Below are 25,197 nucleotides of genomic sequence, written 5' to 3'. Positions count from 1 at the left end.
TCCTGTTTGGATAACTCATTTGTCTTCATCTGAACTGCGTCTTCAAGGTTTTCATCTCACACTTAATTTGATTTTTCCCCTAAATTAGATACAACTGGGTTTTCCCTCCATATAAGGAATAGATGTTTTCTGTCAGTCACAGGAGCATCAGTGAAAATACTAATCAGTAGCTTTCATAGAATACTTACTCTATGGGTTAATAATAGTTTGTCTAATAATAGTTTGTCTATATTTCCAGTGAACTTTGAAGTTTGTTTCATTTTAAACCTGTATAGAAAATCTGAGACAGATTATCCTTAGGAACCTTATTTGAATGCCCCTTTGGGTAAAGTATATGAAGAGAGTCTGAGAGGTAATGTATAAAAATAATACTTTGATGGATTAAAAAAAAACTAGAGAACTAATTGTGATGATTCATATGAAATCAGTATGTGCATTCTTAAAGCTAAAAATATGTGGTTTTATTACTTTAAAGAGTTCTTATATCTATGGACTGTTTAGTTCTTTCTAAAGACATAGGTGGGCAAAACTGAATTGCAATGCCAGTTATTGCTGATGCCTTAGAATTTAAGACATTCTAGCAAATATTAATACAGTTCAAAAGTCCTTTTTGAGGTCTCTTATAGAAAACTTTGAGCAACAGTCACCAACTCATGACATGGCTTTTTTATTCTGTATCAAGCTTGGGGAATTGTACAAAATGAGTGGGTAGTCAAACATCTTTTGAGCTCGGTGCGTGAAATATACTCCCGACTTTGTTTGACAGCTGAGAGATCTTCCCACATGCAGTCTGCAACCCCAGGTGGAAGAAGCTGGTGATCTCCATTGATGGGGTCAGCCAATAGGTGTGTGGCTGTGGGCTATAATTTACTAGGTGTGGAAAGGTCCCTTTGCCTCCAAGAGGTTAACTTCCTCCTCCTCCCTTCTGCTCTGAGGGTATCAATAGGATTGAAATTTTAATAGTCAAACTAGACTTTAGATTCATATTTAACTTACCTTTGTTCTCTGAGCACCGGCTGTGTACCCAACTACTGAGGGATTTTATTATGTATATGATACATATGTTTATACATAATGTTTAATTTTTGTAAGAACACTTTCTCCTATTATGACCCACCAGCCACAAATATTTTATTTTATTTTTATTATTTTTTTAAATTTTATTTTATTTTTAAACTTTACAATATTGTATTGGTTTTGCCAAAAAAGCCAATTGAGACTTCCATACATGTAAAAATAATGTGGTGTTCAAGAGAGAAAATGTGTAAATGATTTACCAGTACCTGCTTTGAATATGAGTGGCCCCCAAGTTTTATTGGAAAGGCAGGGGCTACGTCTTACTCATCTTCTTCATTTCACTCTTCTAACCACACACACACACACACACACACACACAGATAACCTTGGCTCTCAGTGTATGTGAATGACATTAAATAAGGATAACATATGCTAAACAGGATGAATGGTGACGTGTTAAAGTGATTGAAAGAAAAAACAACGAAAACCTAAGAAAGAGAGAAAACAGAGCAATGAGGAAGCCAGGACAGGCAAGACATCAAGCATGCAGAGCAGGCACCATGGGATGCTCCTAGAGAGGGAAGTCAAGGATAACCTGATTTCTGTTCTGATGATTGCCACTCCTGTGACCATGCTTCTCATTAGCAGTCCCCTGTTGCTTAACCATCTATCAATGTCTCCTTCGCCCCACAGAGTACAGTTGGCTTCTGTAGCCTGCTCATGCCAGAGTCTTCCTGACCTGACTGTGTATCCCTCCAGTACACCTGTTCCACCCTCTAATCAACAGGCTCTCCCCTGCCATGGCCCTCTGAGCCTGCCATTCTTCTCATCCTGCTTAATGATCCCACCAAGCCAGCCCAAAATGTCCTCTGCAGATCCTTCTCTAATATAATCCCTTTCTACTCTGTGCTGTGACACCTCATACATGCTTTATATTATGGCTTATTTGAGCCAATATTTCCAATTGTAAGTTTGCCTGACTGTATTCTCCCTTGGCCTGAGAGCACTTTGGGGAGAGTTATTACATGTACTTACTTACGTTTGCTCATTCAGACTCTGGGCACAGTAGGCTTTCAGTACATATCTGTTGGATGAGTAAAAATATGGAAATTTTTGTCTCTTAGCAGTCAGTCCTTTTTCTAACTTTCTGAAGATAAGGTACCATAAGAATCTGGGTAAGTTTCTTACTTTTCCAGATATCTAAGTGCCTCCCTCAGCGGCATATTGTAAGGATTAAATGAGATTGTATATATAAAACATTTAGCATAGTGTCAAGTTGTTGGTAAGAACCCAGTTAGTATTGGCTAACATGTGAGAGTTGGAGCGCCGAAGAATTGATGCTTCTGAACTGTGGTGTTGGAGAAGACTCTTGAGAGTCCCTTGGACTCCAAGGAGATCCAACCAGTCCATTCTAAAGGAGATCAGTCCTGGGTGTTCTTTGGAAGAAGTGATGCTAAAGCTGAAACTCCAGTACTTTGGCCACCTGATGTGAAGAGTTGACTCATTGGAAAAGACTCTGATGCTGGGAGGGATTGGGGGCAGGAGGAGAAGGGGATGACAGAGGATGAGATAGCTGGATGGCATCACCGACTCAATGGACGTGAGTTTGAGTGAACTCCAGGAGTTAGTGATGGACAGGGGGGCCTGGCGTGCTGCAATTCATGGGGTTGCAAAGAGTCGGACACGACTGAGCGACTGAACTGAACTGAAAATCATAGTATTGCAACTTTTACAATATAGTTAAGTTTTTAAGATTATAATGAAAAGTGGTATATGGTAAGGATCATTCATACTATGAAAATACCAAATAGGATCTTATAAAGGCAAGCTGGAATCAGTGAAAAGTTACAAAGTTGGGTGGAGTAGGGAAGCCAGAGGAAAATTCCATCAAAGGAGAATAATTGGCACCAAATGAGAAGATATAAGAAGACTTTCATTAAATATTTTCTCTTGTAAAAATTGTTGAATAAAGGGGAAGCCTGAGAATATTCTGTTTAAACAAGCTGGAATTCTTTATTATTTTGTGGAAGTTCTATGCATAAGTTGACATATTTTGAATTCGAGGCCATCTTGACAAATTGCTTAAATTTGCACTTAAATTTTTTTTCTGTTGACTTTATTACAGAAGTCTTACACTTTTGACTTGCTTTCATTTTGTCTAAGTCAGGACACATTCCATGCTAGTTAAATAATTTCTGTAACAACACTTCATGCAGTACTGCTTGCTAACTAAAATATGATCCTTGCCATTTCTTGCTATGAGCATGCACCATGGGAATCTTGAAAGTTTTGATAAAGTACACAGTGTCCATCTAGTCAAAACTCTGGTTTTTCCAGTAGTCATGTATGGATGTGAGAGTTGGACCATAAGGAAAGCTGAGCACTGAAGAAATGATGCTTTTGAACTGTAGTGTTGAAGAGGACTCTTGAGAGTCCCTTGGACTGCAAGGAGACCAAACCAGTCAATCCTAAAGGAAATCAGTCCAGAATATTCATTGGAAGGACTGATGCTGAAGCTAAAACTCCAATACTTTGGCCACCTGAAGCAAAGAACTGACTCATTGGAAAAGACCCTGATGCTGGGAAAGATTGGAGGCTAGAGGAGAAGGGGGAGACAGAGGATGAGATGGTTGGATGGCATCACCAACTCTATGGACATGAGTTTGAGTAAGCTCCAGGAGTTAGTGACGGACAGGGAGGCCTGGAGTGCTGCAGTCCATGGGGTTGCAAAGAGTTGGAGTTGGCTGGAACTGAACTCAAGTTAGTGACTGAACTGAACTGAACACAGTGTCAAAATTGGCTTCTACCAAATTCCTGTGAATTCTGAATTTTCTTCTTTGAAATCTTTCTAGGTAGCTCAACATTCTCTTCTTCTGCCCTTTGTGTCTTTGAAGGAGATTTTGAGCGCTTAAGTGGCTATTATCAGCTGATTAGAGGACTTGGGCCAAGTCTGTGCAGTCATTTCTGCTTCCTTGTTATCTGTTGCTGAATGGGAATCACTACGAAGCTCCACTACTCCAGGGAAAGAGTGTACAGATAAATGAAATGACATGTTTGAACTATTTTATATATCCCCAGAAGAAAGGAACCAAGAACATCATTCTTCGATCTAGTTAACAGTTTCTGGCTCTGTGCTGTTGGTGAATTTGTGGTGCTGTTTCTGATTTTCCTTTCTTCCAGTCCCATGGACTACCATCCACATAATGCCACTGTTTTAGATACGTGAAGCCAGTGAACTGACAGGGATTCTTAGTCATAGTCATCAGACAATATATGTCTTTTAGAAGCTTTGAACTGAGTCATTCTTGCTTTTCATTCATAGTCATATCTGACTTTTTATAATTTTATGGACTGTAGCATGCCAGGCTCCTCTGTCCTCCACTATCTCCCAGAGTTTGCTCAGATTAATGTCCATTGAGTCTATGGTGCTATGTAACCATCTCATCCTCTGCTACCCCCTTCTCCTTTGACTTCAGTCTTTCCCAGCATCAGGGCCTTTTCCAAGGAGTTGGCTCTTTGCATCAGGTGGCCAGGATAACGGAGCTTCAACTTCAGCATCAGGCCTTCCAGTGATATTCAGGGTTGATGTCCTTTAGGATTGAACTGAAGATAGAGTTTAAGTGTCTCTCTGGGATTTATTTTTCAGGCAACTGCCTACTAAAATGGGTTGACTGTCTCACTAATCACTGCGTGTATGCTCAGTCACTCAGTCATGTCCACCTCTTTGCAACCCTGTGGACTGTAACCCACTAGGCTCCTCTGTCCATGGTATTTTTCAGGCAAGAATACTGGAGTGGGTTGCCATTTCCTCCTCCAGAGAATCTTTCTGACCCATGGGTCAAACTGGCATCTCCTGCAACTCGTGCATTGACAGGCAGATTCTTTACCACTGAATCACTACCTTCTCATAAAATGAAACAAGTGTTCAAATAACCATGGCTTTGCATATTTTGCAAAGTTGAAAAGGGAAATTTGCCTATCTAGTGACTAAAGTAAATAGCTTCAGAAATAAAACAAAAGGCAAAGATGTATTTTATAACTCACCATTCTATCCTGAAATACTTGGGAGTGAATCTTTTCTTCTAACAGGTTTAGTTACTGACATAAGTGATTTAGCAATAAATCGAGTATAATTGGATCCTAAGTACCTGCAGGTACAATTTGACCTGAGTTGTTTATTTCAATAACAGAAGAAAGCACTTCACCTTGTCTGCAGCTTGACTGCATTTTCTGGGAAGCAGATCAGGTCAAATGCTTCAGAAGAATGTTTTCTCTGGAAGAAGATGTCCTTTTATCTCAGAAATATTTAGTGGGATTTAATAAAAACATTTTAATTTTTTTGTATATATGGTACAATTCAGTGCTTCAACAAGCACTGATTGGGAGGCTGTGGACATAAGCTTGTATTACATAGTCTCTGAGTCACATGTACCTCAATATTGCCCAGTTTTAGCTGTATAATTTGGAGAAGGCAATGGCACCCCACTCCAGTACTCTTGCCTAGAAAATCCCATGGATGGAGGAGCCTGGTTGGCTGCAATCCATGGGGTTGTGAAGAGTCGGACACGACCGAGCGACTTCACTTTCACTTTTCACTTTCATGCATTGGAGAAGGAAATGGGAACCCACTCCAATGTTCTTGCCTGGAGAATCCCAGAGATGGCGGAGCCTGGTGGGCTGCCATCTATGGGGTCACACAGAGTCAGACACGACTGAAGCGACTTAGCAGTATCAGCAGCAGCAGCTGTATAATTAGAAGTAAGTTAATTCTAATTATACTTGTAATCCTCTAAGGCTCAGTTAGCTCATCTGTAAAACGGAGTTAATAGTGTAAGTTTTTATAGAGCAAGATTAAATGAGATAATGGATGAAACATGCTTTGCATAGTACCTGGCACTTAGAAAGCATGCACTATTTACTGTACTTGTTGTTATCTAGAGAGTTAATGAAATTACTTCTGTCTGGAGACTCTGTGAAACTTAATCATAATTGAAAATATGTAGAATAAATGCTAGTAAACCACAATATGGAGAGTCTTAGGAAATCTCCCATTGCATTAAATTCTGTTTTTTTATAGCAAGACTTTGCAACTCATTAGAGCTTTCCAGGGAGAAGGCAATGTCAACCCACTCCAGTACTCTTGCCTGGTAAATCCCATGGACGGAGGAGCCTGGTGGGCTGCAGTCCATGGGGTCGCTAGGAGTCAGACACGACTGAGCGACTTCACTTTTACTTTTCACTCTCATGCATTGGAGAAGGCAATGGCAACCCACTCTAGTATCCTTGCCTGGAGAATCCCAGGGACGGGGGAGGCTGGTGGGCTGCCGTCTATGGGGTCGCACAGAGTTGGACATGACTGAAGCAACTTAGCAGCAGCAGCAGAGCTTTCCAGGTGACTCAGTGCTGAAAAATCCACCTGCTAATACAGGAGACTTGGATTTGATCCCAGGGTTGGGAAGATCTCCTGAAGGAGGAAACCGCAATTGACTCCTGTATTCTTGCTTAGAGAATCCCATGGACAGAGGAGCCCGGCAGGCTACAGTCCATGGGGTCACAAAGAGGCAGACGTGACTTAGCAACTGAGCACATATGTGCAATTCAGTATATCTCAGCACATCTCACTTGAAGTAGCCTCATTTCAAGCCCTTACTAACTCCATGAAGCTGCCATATTGAATACAATCACCACCTTTGAGCTCTCAATTGAATAATTCTTTATCTGGAGATGAACTCAGCTGGAAAGAGAAACTCGGCTTTGCTTGTCATTCCTGAGGCCAGTGACAGCTGTGCTTTTCTCTGTTACTGAAAGAAGCTTCGGTGTCAATATTAGAAAAAAACAACACACATTTCTCACCCTGAGAGAGTCAACCTGAATAAGTACGGCCAATCACTCTTTTCCTTACCTTTGTGTAAATCTGGAAAGTGCTTCGTTCTTTAGTTTGACATGACCCTGGTCTCCAGAATGTGAAAAATACAACAAAACTGCCTGCCTTTGAATATAATAAAGCTGTCTTTCCTGGTCCAAGGACTTATTGCCTGGGCAGTAGTGTGGTTCTTATTGTAGTGCTCAGGACAGCAAAGAATATATAGACAAAAGAAGAAAATAATAGCAAAAGAATCCACCTACCTGCCAACATTTTCTAAAGGCCAACTGTGTGTCAGGATGTGTGTTAAGTCTTATACACACATCATCAAAATCAGTGGAATATAGTATTTTTAAAACCATATGTTCTAAAAATTTATAGGGAAAAACCCACTTATGTAGATGAGCTATTTGAAAGCTAAAGTCAAGCATTATTTTATTTCTTAAAAGCACCTTAGATACGATGGTGTGCAGTTAAATCTTGGACCTTATCAGGCAGAGTTTTTTATTAAACATCTTTCTTCTTACTCCTAAAGGCTCATAAATACACTAAGTATGCCTTTTCCTTATGCTGTTCCTAACAACTCGATGTTGTTATTTTAATCAGATCAGATCAGATCAGTCGCTCAGTCATGTCCGACTCTTTGCAACCCCATGAATCGAAGCATGCCAGGCCTCCCTGTCCATCACCAACTCCCGGAGTTCACTGAGACTCACATTCATTGAGTCAGTGATGCCATCCAGTCATCTCATCCTCTGTCATCCCCTTCTCCTCCTGCCCCCAATCCCTCCCAGCATCAGAGTCTTTTCCAATGAGTCAACCCTTCGCATGAGGTGGCCAAAGTACTGGAGTTTCCGCTTTAGTATCATTCCTTCCAAAGAAATCCCAGGGCTGATCTCCTTCAGAATGGACTGGTTGGATCTCCTTGCAGTCCAAGGGACTCTCAAGAGTCTTCTCCAACACCACAGTTCAAAAGCATCAATTCTTCGGCGCTCAGCCTTCTTCACTAAAAAATATTTATTGAACTGTTACTGTGCAGCAGACATGACATAAAGACTTTCTATATATTATCTCATTTAATCCCACAAAACCCTAGATAATAGATACTATTTTTATATTACTCACATATGGAAAAAAATAGATACTGAGTGAAATTAACAATAAAAGCAACAAGCAAGGCCTCTCCCATTATCACACAGTTAATAATTGACAGAGGTGAGATTCCAGTTCAGGTCTGTCCAGCACCAAATCCTTGACCTATACATTAACCTACACCGCATAGAGTTATTTAGGTAATTAATGCCTCATGACAGGTGCATTTTTATATAAGAAAGTATAGGCACATTACACTTCCCTGAATACACACACACACAAACACACACACACACATATACTATATATATATGGAAGGTCTTTTGTGAGCATTCTATTAAAAAGCACAGTATTATTATGATGTGATATATTTGTGTATAACACAGTTATAATTACCTTTTTATCTGTTATGGAAAAATATTTAGATTATTTAGATTGAGACAAGAAGCTCTCACCATAGCTAACACTAAACTTATTTAGTTAAGTATCAATTAAAAGTGCAGCCTCTAGAATCAGATAACCTAGGTTAAAATTCTAGCACATATCAATTCCCACTTGGTGAGTAATCAGAATCAATTTATTTAACTTCCCTAAACTAGTTTTCTCATCTATAAAATGGAAATAACAACAGCTGTGCTGTATGCTTAGTCATTCAGTTGTGTCTGACTTTTTGAGACCCCACAGACTGCAGCCTCCCAGGCTTCTCTGTCCATGGGGATTCTCCAGGCAAGAATACTGGAGTGGGTTGACATGCCCTCCTCCAGGGGATCTTCCCAACCCAGGGGTCAAAACCAGGTCTCCTGCGTTGCAGGCAGGTTTTTTATTCCCTGAGCCACCAGGAAAGTCCAATAGTAGACTTTGATGAGGACTAAATGAGTTAGGTATATAAAACACATAGGTCCATGAATGTTAGCTTTGTTATTGTAATGATTAAGCTTGCATCTATTTTTGATTTCAACAAAATGCCAACAATCCTTAGAAGAGAATGCTTTTATCCTTTATTTTTTAGAGAAGGGGGGTAATGCTATTTGCCAGATACTGATTTTGATTTCACAGTAATCTGTGGAAGCTGCTGGCTCCTCTCATCTTGTGTCACAGGTCAAGAACTGTCCACCTACACTTGATGTTTGTGGCTTGCACTTAAGTTACTGGGATTGCCTAAAATCATGTGACCTGAGACAGTTGAATAGACATACAATTATATGTTTCTATTACAGGACTAAGATCCTTATCTGAAAGGTAATAGTCTGTAAATTCTCAATTTATTTTACCATTCACACTTTAAATTAGTTGTGAACACTGGTAAAAGTTTAAATGCAACTACTGACCTCATTTCAGTTTTCAAGTCAACTCACATATTTTTGAAGTGACAGCACTTATTAGATAACAGAGTTATTGGTTTATCAACGTGGGTCTGGATATGAGGTCTGGCATTCCTCTGACTCCTTAAATTTCTCCAGCCACACATTTCTGAAGATTATAGAATACATGAGTAAATAGGTTTCTGGGACGTAACCACTCCAGTTCTGAAGTAATTTTTCTTTATTAATATCCTGAAGATTATTAAATTAATGGGAACAAAATAGTCAAGTAATTACTCCAGAGATCCTGAAAGATACAATTTAGGTTTGCAACCTTTGTCTTTGAAAAAACTGGGTAAATGTATTTCTTTATACCTGAGCAAGAAGAGACTGACTAGAGTTAAAAACAAAAGTTACTTTCAACATGAAGCTTTATCATAACATAAGCCTCTACTTACTGACTTTCATGTGAGCTAGAAGAATAACTTTCCCGGTGCTTTTTCCTTTATGCGTATGTTATTGTGTTGAGTCACTTAAATATCTGCAGTCTTCACTGTAAATTAAAAACATTGCCTTCTTACAAAAAGTTAGAATTATTGCGTGGAATCAAAGAATTAATAGAAACTATACTCAATGTTCTGTAATAATTTATTAGGGAAACTATTCTGAAAAATAATATATATGTATATAACTGAATCATTTGGCTGTACCTGACACTAATATAACCATTATAAATCAACTATACTTCAACAAAAGAAAAAAAAACAGAAAAAAAATTATTAAAATATTTTAAAATATTTGCAATCGTATTACTTTGGCCAGCTTTCTTATTTTCTTGCAAATAAATGTGTTCACTTCATATGTTCTGTTGCCCATAAAATGTGTTTACTACTCTGAAACATGCATGCTCAGTCGTATCCGACTCTTTGAGATCTTATGGACTGTAGCCTGCCAGGCTCTTCTATCCATGGGATTCTCCAGGCAAGAATACTGGAGTGGATTGCCACTTCCTACTCCAGAGGATATTCCTGATTCAGGGATCAAATCGACATCTCCTGCTACTCCTGCATTGGAAGGTGGATTCTTTACCACTGGGCCACCTGGGAAGAGCAGAGGACAATTACTAGTAGTTTCAGAAAGAATGAAGCAGCTGGGCTAAAGTGGAAACAGCGCTTAGTTGTGGACGTGTCTGGTGGTAAAAGTAAGTCTGATGATGTAAAGTACAATATTGTGTTGAATCTGGAATGTTAGGTCCACGAATCAAGGTAAACTGGACATGGTCAAGCAAGGTTGAACATCAACATCTTAGAAATAAGTGAACTAGAACGGACAGGAATGGGTGAATTTAATTTATATGAACATTATATCTGCTACCATGGGAAAGAATCCCTTAGAAGAAATGGAGTAGCCCTCATAGTCCACAAAAGAGTCTGAAATGCAGTAATTGGGTACAAGGTCAAAAACGACAGAATAATCTTGGTTCATTTCCAGGGCAAACCATTCAACATCACACTAATCCAAGTCTATGCTCCAATCACTAATGCCATAGAAGCTAAAGTTGACCTGTAAGACCTCCTAGAACTAACACCAAAAAAAAAAAAAAATGATGTATTTTTCATCATAGGAGATTAGAAAGCAAAGTTGGAGGTCAAGAGATACTCAGAATAACAGACACGTTTGACCTTGGAGTACAGAGTGAAGCAAGGCAAAGGCTAACAGAGTTTTGTCAAGAGAACACCCTGGTCATAGCAAACACTCTTTCCAACAACCCAAGAGATGACTCCACACATGAACATCACCAGATAGTTAATACTAAAAAAAGATTGATTATGTTCTTTGCAGCCAAAGATAGAGAAGCCCTATACAGTCAGCAAAAACACAACCAGGAACTGACTGTGGCTCAGATCATGAGCTCCTTGTTGCAAAATGTGGGCTTAAATTGAAGAAATTAGGGAAAACCACTAGGCCATTCAGTATTACCCAAATCAAATCCCTTATGGTTATACAGTGGAGGTGATGAATAGATTCAAAGGGTTAGATTTGGTAGACAGAGTGCCTGAATAACTATGTACAAAGATTCATAACATTGTACAGGAGGCAGTGACCAAAACCATTCCCAAAGAAAAAGAAATGCAGTAAGGCAAAGCTGTTGTCTGAAGAGGCTCTACAAATAGGTGAGGAAAGAAGAGAAGTGGAAGGCAAGGGAGAAAGGGAAACATTTACCAAACTGAATGCACAGTTCCAGGGAATGACACGGAGAGATAAGAAGGCCTTCTTAAATAAGCAATGCAAAGAAGTAGAGGAAAACTATAGAAAAGGGGAACACTAGAGATCTCTCCAAGAAAACAAGATATCAAGAGAACATTTTGTGTAAGGATGGGCACAATAAAGGACAGAAATGGTTTGGACCTAACAAAGCAGAAGAAATTAAGATGAGGTGGCGAGAAGACACAGAAGAACTACACAAAAATAAAACCTAACAACAACAACAACAGAAATAAACAGCAGTCTTAACGACCCAGATAACCACAGTGGTCTGTTCCCTCACCTGGAACTGAACATCTTGGAGCGTGAAGTCGAGGGATCCTTAGGAAGCATTACTATGAACAAAGCTAGTGGAAATGACATAATTCCAGCTGATCTGTTTAAAATCCTAAAAGATGATGTTTCATTCATTGAATGAAGACCTGCATTCAATATCAGCAAATTTGGAAAACTCAGCAGTGGCCATAGCACTGGAAAAAGTCAGATTTCATTCCAGTTGCAAAGAAGGGCAATGTCAAAGAATGTTCAAACTACCATGCAACTGCTCCCTTCACGTGCTAGGAAGGTTATGCTCAAAATCTTACAAGCTAGGCTTCAATAATATGTGAACCAAGAACTACCAAGATATACAAGTTGTATTTAGAAAAGGCAGAGCAACAAGAGATCAAATATTCAATATTCATTGGATCGTGGAGAAAGCAATGGAGTTCCAGAAAAAACATCTACTTCTGCTTTATTGACTATGCAAAGCTTTTGGGTGGATCACAGTGAACCGTGGAAAATTCCTAAAGATAGGAGTACAAGACCACCTTATCTGTCTCCTGAGAAACCTGTATGCAGGTCAAGAAGCAATGGTTAGAACTGGACATGGAACAACTGACTGGTTCAATATTGGACTGGAGTATGACAAGGATATATATTGCCACCCTCTTTATTTAACTTATAAGCAAAGTACATCATGTGAAATGCTGGGCTGGATGATGAATCACAAGCTGGAACTGAAGATTCCTGGGAAAAATATCAACAACTTCAGATATGCAGATAATACCACTCTAATGGCAGAAAGTGAAGAGGAACTAAAGAGCTTCTTGATGAGAGTGAAAGAGGAGAGTGAAAAAATTTCCTTGAAATAATATGAAAAATAATATGAAAAAACTTAAGATCAATGCTACTGGTCCAATCTCTTAATGCACTTAATTACTTAATGCACTTAATGCAAGTGCACTTAATGCACTTAATGCACTTAATGCACAATCACTTAATGTCACTTAATGCAAGTGACAGATTTTATTTTCTTGGGCTCCATGATAACTGGGGATGGTGCTGCAGCCATGAAATTCAAAGATACTTGCTCCTTGGAAGGAAATACAGCATATTAGAAAGCAGATATATCACTTTTTCAATAAAGGTCCATATAGTGAAAGCTATAATTTTTGTGGTAGTCCTGTATGGATGTGAGAGTTGAACCATAAAGAAAGCTGACCATAAAGAAAAATTGATGCTTTCAAATTGTGGTGCTACAGAAAACTCTTGAGAATCCCTTGCACTGCAAGGAAATCAAATCAGTTAATCCTAAAGGAAATCAACTCTGAATATGCATTGAAAGACTGATGCTGAAGCTGAAGCTCTTTTACTTTGGCCATCTGATGCAAAGAACTGACTCATTTGAAAAGACCCTGATTCTGGGAAAGATGAAGGCAAAAGGAAAAGGGGGCAGCAGAGGATGAGATGGTTAGATATCATCATCAACTCAATAGACATGTGTTTGATAGGAGATAGTGGAGGACATAGGACCCTGGCATGCTGCAGTCCATGGAGTCACAAAAAGCCAGACATGACTTAGTGAATGAACAATAATGATATTCTAAGACATTATAAGAAAATTAACATAAGAATGAATAATGCATCTGAATCTTATGGACTGTTTATCATCTAATGGAGAACCTAAAGAAACATAGCCTAGCTCATGAAAAGTAACATCTGTTGTTGTCAAATTAAAAATTAAATTAATCAAGATGGCCAAAAATGTAGGTTTCTTAACTAAATGAGTGAGTAGTGAAGTCGCTCAGTTGTGTCTGACCCTTTGCAACCCCATGGACTGTAGCCCGCCAGGCTCTTGCATCCGTGGGATTCTCCAGGCAAAAGTACTGGAGTGGGATGCCATTTCCTTCTCCAGGGGGGATCTTCCCAACCCAGGGATCGAACCTGGGTCTCCCGCATTGTAGGCAGATGCTTTACCATCTGAGCCACCAGGGAAGTCCCAAGTAACTAAGAACTCTTCCTTAAACTGGCTTGTTTCAGTGTGCTTTTAGATTGTTACTGTGGCCTAATGAGTGCTTTTGAAGTATAATACTGAAGAGGAAATATAAAAAGGTCATGGTTGTCATGCATTGTAATTATAATCACCTACAAATATTTACTGAACATCTACTCTGAACAAGGCCCTCCAGTAAATGCAATCATGCCCTCAAATAAATATTCCTGTGGTAAACATTTTGTGACATGAAATATTAATGAAAGGGAAGATTTTCCTCCTCAAAATGGATAGATATCGATTAAGTCCATTAAAGTTGTGTGAACAAATATGAAAACATGTCTGGGAGGCTTTGGAAGATTTTTTAAAAGGTTTGTCCATCCTTTCTAGACCCATCTTGAAATGCTTGAAAAAAATTTTTTTTCAGGAAAAGAAAAATGAAAAATAATACATTACCGAAAATCACAAGAGTTCCGTGGGAGAAAACATATGCAGTAGTGCCCACAATAAACAAGGTTTTAACCTGGGAAATGAACCAGCTTATGTAACCTGGTGGAGGACCTTGACTGCTCCCAATTCAAATTTCCAATTGAAGAAAATGTGTGTTAAATTGAAAAAGGTGAAGATCAGCTCTTTAGAGCATTTTAGTAATTTTTAGTTTAGCTCTGATGAATATATTTCAAAGGCCAAAACTTAGGTAAAGTTAAGAACTGTTGAAGGGACAATTTTGATCAGAGGAAGACTATGTGAGGATAAACAACTCATGAAGGTGAACGTTAGCTAGTGGAAAAGAAAATGAAGATCGTGTTAAGTCAGTGACTGTAGGTGAACTCTGGGACTTCCTTTCACAGCTTATGCAGAGGGGGAGAGAGTGAGTTTCTGTGGATCTACTCTTTCTACCCCTGAATCAGTGCAGATTCTTTATCCACATGATCTCACTGACCCTAACCATTAGCGTCTCTGCCAAAATCTGAGAAGAGGTGAAGGCTTGTTCTCCTGGTGCCTTGTGGAAAGAGCTCTAGGTTCCACGTCACCCAGGAGGCCTGTGGCTGGGCTCTGTGCCATTCCCATCACTAGGCGGTAGGACAGGGGCCAGCAGTAGTTAGCATGTACCCAGTACCAACTAAATGCAGAGAGCTCTAAGCTTTTTCATGAGTTATCTTCTTTACCTCACAATGATAGTTATTGTCCCATCTTACAGATGACAGACATTGCTGAGGTTCAGGAGGTTATATAACTTTCCCAAAGCCACACAGTGGTTGACCTTATGGTCTTACTTAAACGTAGCATATTTTTAACCACTATGTCAAAGCCACTTCTTAAAGCTGATGGTGTAAGTTCATCAAGTATTCAGGCAGATGGGTTCAGCCCAAATAACCTGGGCTTTGGAGACAGTGTGGGCTCAAATCCCATCTTTGGCACCTACTTAGTTTCAAACTTACAGTATCTAACTCAATCTTGAGTACTGGTTTTCTTAATTTCTGTAAAAGTAATAAAAATAGCTAAAATTAAGTGCTTACTATATATCAGATGCTACTCCAAATATATTGTGAATGAACTCAGTACTCTTGACAATACAATTATGAGATAGATACTATTGTTATCATCATCAGTTTTATTTTTTTATTTTCCTTTATTTTTTTAAATTTAAATTTATTTATTTTAATTGGAGGCTAGTTACTTTACAGTATTATATTGGTTTTGCCATACATCAACATGAATCCGCCACAGGTGTACATGTGTTCCCAATCCTGAACCCCACCTCCCACTTCCCTCCCCATACCATCCCTCTGGGTCATCCCAGAGCACCAGCCCCAAGCATCCTGTATCCTGCATTGAACCTGGACTGGCGATCCATTTCATATATGATATTCTACATGTTTCAATGCCATTCTCCCAAATCATCCCACCCTCTCCCTCTCCCACAGAGTCCAAAAGACTGTTCTATACATCTGTGTCTCTTTTGCTATCTTGCATACAAGATTATCATTACCATCTTTCTAAATTCCATATATATGCGTTAGTATACTGTATTGGTGTTTTTCTTTCTGGCTTACTTCACTCTGTATAATAGGCTCCAGTTTCATCCACCTCATTAGAATTGATTCAAATGTATTCTTTTTAATGACTGAGTAATACTCCATTATGTATATGTACCACAGCTTTCTTATCCATTCGTCTGCTGATGGGCATCTAGATTGCTTCCATGTCCTGGCTATTATAAACTGTGCTGTGATGAACATTGGGGTACACGTGTCTCTTTCAATTCTGGTTTCCTCAGTGTGTATGCCCAGCAGTGGGATTGCTGGGTCATAATGCAGTTCTATTTCCAGTTTTTTAAGGAATCTCCACACTGTTCTCCATAGTGGCTGTACTAGTTTGCATTCCCACCAACAGTGTAAGAGGGTTCCCTTTTCTCCACATCCTCTCCAGCATTTATTGCTTGTAGACTTTTGGATAGCAGCCATTCTGACTGGCGTGAAATGGTACCTCATAGTAGTTTTGATTTGCATTTCTCTGATAATGAGTGATGCTGAGCATCTTTTCATGTGTTTGTTAGCCATCTGTATGTCTTCTTTGGAGAAATGTCTATTTAGTTCTTTGGCCCATTTTTTGATTGGGTCGTTTATTTTTCCAGAACTGAGCTGCAGGAGTTGTTTGTATATTTTTGAGATTAGTTGTTTGTCAGTTGCTTCATTTGCTATTATTTTCTCCCATTCCGTAGGCTGTCTTTTCACCTTGCTTATAATTTCCTTTGTTGTGCAGAAGCTTTTAATTTTAATTAGGTCCCATTTATTTTTGCTTTTATTTTCAGTATTCTGGGAGGTGGGTCATAGAAGTTCCTGCTGTGATTTATGTCAGAGAGTGTTTCCTTTATTTTTATTTAAAATTTTATTTTATGTTGAGGCATAGTTGCTTAACAGTGTTGTATTTCAGGTGTACAGTAAAGTGATTGAGTTATACGTATTCAAGTTTCTATTCTTTTTCAAATTATTTTCCCATTTAGACCATTACATAGTATTGAACACAGTTCCCTGTGCTGTACGATAGGACTTTGTTGGTTATCTATTTTAGATATGGCAGAAAGTGCATGTCCACCCCAAACTCCCAGTCTGTGCCTCCCTCCCATCCTTTTCCCCTGGTAACCACAAGTTCATTCTCTAAGGCTGTGAGTCTTTTTCTGTTTTATAAATAAGTTCATCTGTATTATTCTTTTAGATTCCACATATAAGTGACATCATAAGACATTTGTCTTTTTCTCCAGCTTCACTTAGTATGATAATCTCCAGGTCTGCCCATGTTGCTGCGTATTATTATCACCAATTTTAGATTAAGAAACAAAGGTCCAGAGAGGCTGAGTGCCCATAGTCATTCAACATCTAAATGACAGTCCTGAGGTTCAGGTCAGTTCAGTTCTGTTCAGTCACTCAGTTGTGTCCGACTCTTTGCGACCCCATGAATTGTAGCACGCCAGGCTTCCCTGTCCATCACCAATTCCCGAAGTGCACACAAACTCATGTACATTGAGTCAGTGATGCCTTCCAGACATCTCATCCTCTGTCGTCCCCTTTTCCTTCTGCCCCCAATCCCTCCCAGCATCAGAGTCTTTTCCAGTGAGTCAACTCTTTACATGAGGTGGCCAAAGTACTGGAGTTTCAGCTTTAGCATCATTCCTTCCAAAGAACTCCCAGGGCTGATGTCCTTCAGAATGGACTGGTTGGATCTCCTTGCAGTCCAAGGGACTCTCAAGAGTCTTCTCCAACACCACAGTTCAAAAGCATCAATTCTTCAGCACTCAGCCTTCTTCACAGTCCAACTCTCACATCCATACATGACCACAGGAAAAACCATAGCCTTGACTAGATGGACCTTTGTTGGCAAAATAATGTCTCTGCTTTTCAATATGCTATCTAGGTTGGTCATAACTTTCCTTCCAAGGAGTAAGCGTCTTTTAATTTCATGGCTGCGGTCACCATCTGCAGTGATTTTTGTAGCCAAAATAAAGTCAGCCCCTGTTTCCACTGTTTCCCCACCTATTTCCCATGAAGTGATGGGACCAGATGCCATGATCTTAGTTTTCAGAATGTTGAGCTTTAAGCCAACTTTTTCACTCTCCTCTTTCACTTCCATCAAGAGGCTTTTTAGTTCCTCTTTATTTTCTGCCATAAGGGTGGTGTCATCTGCATATCTGAGGTTATTGATATTTCTCCTGGCAACCTTGATTCCAGCTTGTGCTTCTTCCAGCCCAGCATTTCTCATGATGTACTCTTCGTATAAGTTAAATAAGCAGGGTGACAATATACAGCCTTGATGTACTCCTTTTCCTATTTGGAACCAGTGTGTTGTTCCACGTCCAGTTCTAACTGTTGCTTCCTGACCTGCATATAGGTTTCTCAAGAGGCAGGTCAAGTGCTCTGCTATTCCCATCTCTTTCAGAATTTTCCACAGTTGATTGTGATCCACACAGTCAAAGGCTTTGGCATAGTCAATAAACTAGAAATAGATGTTTTTTGGAATTCTCTTCCTTTTTCAATGATCCAGTGGATGTTGACAATTTGATCTCGGGTTCTTCTGCCTTTTCTAAAACCAGCTTGAAGTTCATGGTTCATGCCTGAGGTTCAAACCGGCACAATATCTGGTAGAAAAACAGCTTGACATGTTTAATGTCTCCACCACTAAGTATGAATGTCCATCCCATCCCTGTCCATACAAAATTTTTGTGTAAAAACATTTCAACCCTTTTTCCTGGGTTTCTAAAAGTAAAAAAAAAAAAAAGTGCTGGACATACCACTTCCGTGCTCTTCAAACATCACAGATCATGTTCTCGCTGAGAGGTCATACAGATGGGGGACAGGAGACGTGAGTCGTTCTGAGAGTGGTCTTTCACCAGGTATTTTTTCTGGATCTTTCTCTTTCTCCTTGTTCTCAGTGGCTTGTCACTTTGTGCCTGCATCATGATATCAGTCCCCAACCTAGTCTCTGAGCTGCCATACTTGTTCTGCTAATTGCATTTTTAAATAGTACCCTTTGTTATTAAAAAGAAAGAATGAAAGAAAGAAACAGAAAACAAATCCACACAAACCAATTGTGTCACTCCATCTCTGCACACGATCAACTCAAAAAGTCATAGTTGCCTCCAGGTGCTCTTAGGATAAAGTCAGAACTCTTTACTACGACCCTCCACATCTCGCCTTTTGCCCTGGCCCTCTTCACATGCTGGTGCTTCAGCCTGTTAGATACTCCTGCCTTCTACACACACACAAGCACACACACACTTACCGTCTTTGCTAGAGTAACCCCTCCTGCCGCCCTCAGATCTTAATGGCATTTTCTTTAGCTTGTGTCTCTTTTCTTCTAGTCCACATCAGATGCCTCTCCGAGTCATGTGCTCCCACTACCAAAAGTTAATTTTCTTCTCCTTCTAGAATGTAGGACCTATGAGAGAACAGACTGTCTGGGATACAATAGACACTCAATAAACATTTATTAACAATGAGGGATGGATAGGTGGACGGATGGAAGGAGGGAAATAGTAATTTATGAAGCTTGAAATAGAAATACCTCCTTTTAGAATCCTTCCTGTGCCTCTGTATTTCAGAGTCTCATTTCTTCTCTTCCGAAGCCTCTTTTCAGCTAAGTCAGGCTTTTGCTTCTTCATCCGCAATACAATTAATCAATTTCCAAGACCAACTTTTATCTAGTTAAGCCCACTGAGAACTTCCACACATTCCTAAAATCTGTCACATTGAATGGCAGAGGGTATAGGAGGAAAGCTGAGGCAGCTTTTGCTTTCACAGAAACAAAGATGGGGTCAAAATTAAAGGAGTTCAAATAGGAACCTGGTGACTAAAGTGGCTCTGATTAGATGAGAGTGGAGGAATGCAGGCGATCAGGGTGCCTGAGAGTTAATGCAAGACAAAGTTTTTACCTAGGCATGGTGTGTGTACTTTGCCTTTTCTCTTAAAGAAATAACAAAATTATATATATATATATATATATATATATATATATATAATTTTATTTTATTTATTTTTTTGCTATTCTCATTTTATTTTAATTTTTTTTAATTTAATTTAATTTTTTAACTTTACAATATTGTATTGGTTTTGCCATATATCAAAATGAATCTGCCAAGATATACATGTGTTCCCCATCCTGAACCCTCCTCCCTCCTCCCTCCCCATACCATCCCTCTGGGTCGTCCCAGTGCACCAGCCCCAAGCATCCAGTATCGTGCATCAAACCTGGACTGGCAACTCGTTTCATATATGATATTATACATGTTTAAATGCTATTCTCCCAAATCATCCCACCCTCTCCCTCTCCCACAGGGTCCAAAAGACTGTTCTATACATCAGTGTCTCTTTTGCTGTCTCATATACGAGGTTATTGTTACCATCTTTCTAAATTCCATATATATGTGTTAGTATACTGTATTGGTGTTTTTCCTTCTGGCTTACTTCACTCTGTATAATAGGCTCCAGTTTCATCCACCTCATTAGAACTGATTCAAATGGATTCTTTTTAATGGCTGAGTAATACTCCATTGTGTATATAGACCACTGCTTTCTTATCCATTCATCTGCTGATGGGCATCTAGGTTGCTTCCATGTCCTGGCTATTATAAACTGTGCTGTGATGAACATTGGGGTACACATGTTTCTTTCAATTCTGGTTTCCTCGGTGTGTATGCCCAGCAGTGGGATTGCTGGATCATAAGGCAGTTCTATTTCCAGTTTTTTAAGGAATCTCCACACTGTTCTCCATAGTGGCTGTACTAGTTTGCATCCCCACCAACAGTGTAAGAGGGTTCCCTTTTCCCCACACCCTCTCCAGCATTTATTGCTTGTAGACGTTTGGATCGCAGCCATTCTGACTGGCGTGAAATGGTACCTCATAGTGGATTTGATTTGCATTTCTCTGATAATGAGTGATGTTGAGCATCTTTTCATGTGTTTGTTAGCCATCTGTATGTCTTCTTTGGAGAAATGTCTATTTAGTTCTTTGGCCCATTTTCTGATTGGATCATTTATTTTTCTGGAATTGAGCTGTAGGAGTTGCTTGCATATTTTTGAGATTAGTTGTTTGTCAGTTGCTTCATCTGCTATTAGTTTCTTCCATTCTGAAGGCTGCCTTTTCACCTTTCTTATAGTTTCCTTTGTTGTGCAGAAGCTTTTAAGTTTATTAGGTCCCATTTGTTTATTTTTGCTTTTATTTCCAATATTCTGGGAGGTGGGTCATAGCGGCTCCTGCTGTGATGTATGTCAGAGAGTGTTTTGCCTATGTTCTCCTCTAGGAGTTTTATAGTTTCTGGTCTTACATTTAGATCTTTAATCCATTTTGAGTTTATTTTTATGTATGGTGTTAGAAAGTGTTCTAGTTTCATTCTTTTGCATGTGGTTGACCAGTTTTCCCAGCACCACTTAACAGATTGTCTTTTCTCCGTTGTATATTCTTGCCTCCTTTGTCAAAGATAAGGTGTCCATAGGTGCCTGGATTTATCTCTGGGCTTTCTATTTTGTTCCATTGATCTATATTTCTGTCTTTGTGCCAGTACCATACTGTCTTGATGACTGTGGCTTTGTAGTAGAGCCTGAAGTCAGGCAGGTTGATTCCTCCAGTTCCATTCTTCTTTCTCAAGATAGCTTTGGCTATTCGAGGTTTTTTGTATTTCTATACAAATTGTGAAATTATGTGTTCTAGCTCTTGAAGAATACCGTTGGGAGCTTGATAGGGATTGCATTGTATCTATAAATTTTAGACTTCCCAGGCGACAGTGGTAAATAATCCACCTACCAACGCAGGAGACGCAGATTTGATCGGTGGGTCAGGAAGAGCCCTTAGAAAAGGAAATGGCAACCCACTCCAATATTCTTGCCTGGAGAATTCCATGGACAGAGGAGCCTGAAGGGCTACAGTCCATGGGGTTGTAAAGAGTGGGACACAACTGAGTGACTAAGCACAGCACACACACACACCCATACACACACATCTACTTGGAGTTAGCAAAAATTTATTTCTCAATAATTTCCTTTTCTTTTTAAAAAATTTATTTATTTTTTAATTGAAGGAAAATTGCTTTACAGAATTTTGTTGTTTTCTGTCAAACCCCAACACGAACCCAATAGTTTTCCTAATTCCCCTGAATTTATTTTAAAACCTCAGTCTAGATCTATAATATTTCAGTTCATCAGTGTATCAGTGTTTTGTGACTAGTCAACTTTTTATGTATTTGCCATCTTGATATATTTTTCTTCTGTTATTTTTGCCACATTATATAAAAGGAAATTTTCCCAGGCCTAGGAATCTAAGAATAAAACTGTATGTTTCAGTGTTTCTAAGTTATTTCTTACCAAAATATTTTGCTATTTATTCAAGCTGTCAAAGTTTTTGTATGATTCTTAGATATTTGTATTAAAATAGTTTCTTCAACGTTTTTTAACCAGAATCCCTGGAGAAATTTAAGTAGCTTTTTTTATCAAAGAGGTTTATTTTTGACCATTATTTTTTTATCATCAAATCACTTCTGTTACTGTTACTAAAAATTAAAGGAATGTGTTTCCTGTCAAACCATCTTTTAGCAAGTATCAGCTATATTATATTTTGGTGTCAGCTTATTTTTGTTCAGAGACATAGAACCCATACTCTCTGTACAATGACAAAATAATCAATCTGGTTTAGGATTATAAATTTAAATTGGTTACCCTGAATGATCATGTGAAATTCGTAGGAATCTTCTCAGCCAAAGCAGGAAGGAAGGTAAAGGAGTATACAATAGTTCTCAAAATTGAATGGGCTTCAGAGTTTCAGAATTAAAAACATGTGTTTCTGTCCACAGCTTTAATGTTCGTGATTCAGTAGGTCTTGGTGTGCCCAAGAACTTAACATTTCTAACAGATTCCTGGCTGATGAGGATGCTAATTGCTGTGAACCTCACTTTGAGTAGCTCTTGTCTAGACAATTTCTGAAGTTGCTCTTTGCTCAAAGTTGCCTCCATGAAGTTTGCGAACCTGTCCAACACGTAGAACCAGGATAACTTTTTGAACTATTCTCTGCTTTTCTGGAGAATATCTGAGAAATAAAAAATGATAGCACTGTCAACTAGTGGAGATCTGTGTCCTTTTTTCTTATTTCTACAGTAGCAGTTGCCTTCGTATGTACAGGGCACACACATTGCAAATGTAGCATTTATTGTGTGTATGTGCGCTCACTTGTGTCTGACTCTTTGCAACTTCATGGACTGTAGCCTGCCAGGCTCCTCTGCCCATGAAGTGTTTCAGGCAAGAATACCGGAATGAGTTGCCATTTCCTACTCCAGTGGATCTTCCCAACCCAGGGATCAACCCTGTGTCTCTTGCATGTTCTGCATTGGCAAGTGGATTCTTTACCACTAGCACCACGTGGGAAGCTTTTATGTGTTTTGCTTTGCTTGTCTTTATCCATAACTGGCAGCCTTTTATGCACATTAAACATTTCAGATTGAGTACAAGACAGGAGAGAAGGGTCTGTGAGGGACAGGGGTGGAGGATATAAAAGATAAGAAATGGAAAAAATAATAGATGGGAGGCAAGGGGCCAAAGGAAAAAGAGGAGAAAGAGAAAGGAGAAAAAAAGGAAAAGCAGTTAGCAAGGAGGCAAGAAAAAGAAAGAAGTGGGAAGGGACTCGAGGAAAAGAGATAGAGGTAGGAAATTCAGTACCAAGAAAGGGAAAAGAGAAGGAAAAAATGTGTCATTGTCCTTATTACGATAAGATGAGCTTATAATGCCTGTGTGTGTGTGCACGTGCACACACGTGTTCATTCAGTCGTGTCTGACTCTTTGCTATGCCATGAATTGTGGCCCACCAGGCTCTTCTCTCCATGGGATTTTTCAGGCAAAAATACTGGAGTAGCTTGCCATGACCTACTCTAGGAGATCTCCCAACCCATAGATAGAACTCACATCTCTTGCATCTCCTGTACTGATAGATGGATTCTTTAACACTGCACCACCTCAGAAGCTGTATAATGCCCTTAACTCCATTATTTTTCCCTGACTGCAATCCAGTCCCATCTTCTGCCAGTTCTGGTTTTTATTCACAGCAAATAAACACTCAGCTTTCCCTGGATGATATACTCCTCAGATCTACTTACCTTTTCTGTGCACACTATATTAACTTCTGATCTATTTCCTTTTCTTTGATCTTTCAAAACAGGAAGAAAACTTTGAATTAACAGTTGGGTACTTTTTAATAGAAGTCAGAATTTGATTTGCGATTGCTTAGAAACTGAAATAGCAAAATGGATAAAGAAATTTCCCCTAGAATGGCAGAAATGTCACCTTGTTTTCAAGGAAAATCCAACTTCTATGTAACTCAATATTATTTAACAAGGATAATTGAGCAGTTAATATTTATCTAGAACTGTGGCTAGTTACAAAAGGAGTAGGTGCAGGCTTCTGTGAATGGATTCAGTCAGGTCAGTTCACGTGCTCAGTCATGTCTGACTCTTTGCGACCCCATGAATTGCAGCACGTCAGGCCTCCCTGTCCATCACCAACTCCGGGAGTTTACCCAAACTCATGTCCATCAAGTCGGTGATGCCATCCAGCCATCTCATCCTTTGTCGTCCCCTTCTCCTCCTGCCCCCAATCCCTCCCAGCATCAGGGTCTTTTCCAATGAGTCAACTCTTCACATGAGGGGGCCAAAGTATTGGAGTTTCAGCTTCAGCATTAGTCCTTCCAATGAACACCCATGACTGATCTCCTTTAGAATGGACTGATTGGATCTCCTTGCAGTCCAAGGGACTCTCAAGAGTCTTCTCCAACACCACAGTTCAAAAGCATCAATTCTTCGGCGCTCAGCTTTCTTTATGGTTCCACTCTCACATCCATACATAACTGCTAGAAAAACAATAGCTTTGACTAGACGGACCTTTGTCAGCAATGTCTCTCCTTTTTAATATCAAGGCTGTCTAGGTTGATCATACTTTTCTTTCGAGGAACAAGCTTCTTTTAATTTCATGGCTGCAGTCACCATCTCCAGTGATTTTGGAGCGGAATAAAATAAAGTCAGCCCCTATTTTCACTGTTTCCCCATCTATTGCCATGAAGTGATGGGACCAGATGCCATGATCTTCGTTTTCTGAATCTTGAGCTTTAAGCCAACTTTTTCACTCTCCTCTTTCATAGGGAGGGCTGTTGTTCAGTTCAGTTTAGTTTAGTTGCTCAGTCATGTCCGACTCTTTGCAACCCCCTGAATCGCAGCACGCCAGGCCTCCCTGTCCATCACCAACTCTGGGAGTTTACCCAAACTCATGTCCATCGAGTCAGTGATGCCATCCAGCCATCTCATCCTCCATCGTCCCCTTCTCCTCCTGACCCCAATCCCTCACAGCATCAGGGTCTTTTCCAATGAGTCAACTCTT

General features: G+C 39.5%; 1 protein-coding gene and 1 non-coding gene across 3 annotated transcripts in view; one reads left to right on the top strand and one right to left on the bottom strand.

Moving 5' to 3' along the window:
* PRKG1 (protein kinase cGMP-dependent 1) overlaps positions 1-25,197 on the top strand; it is a 1,418,431-nt gene that overhangs the window by 358,723 nt on the left and 1,034,511 nt on the right.
* On the bottom strand, positions 13,723-13,794 carry TRNAC-ACA (transfer RNA cysteine (anticodon ACA)). Its single transcript has one exon. It is a non-coding gene; the product is annotated as a tRNA-Cys (tRNA).

This window comes from Bos taurus, chromosome 26, assembly GCF_002263795.3.
Source record: "Bos taurus isolate L1 Dominette 01449 registration number 42190680 breed Hereford chromosome 26, ARS-UCD2.0, whole genome shotgun sequence".
NCBI classification, from domain to species: Eukaryota; Metazoa; Chordata; class Mammalia; order Artiodactyla; family Bovidae; genus Bos; species Bos taurus.
The sequence above is the reverse complement of the archived record's forward strand: the minus strand, read 5'-3'. Positions and strand labels throughout refer to the sequence as shown.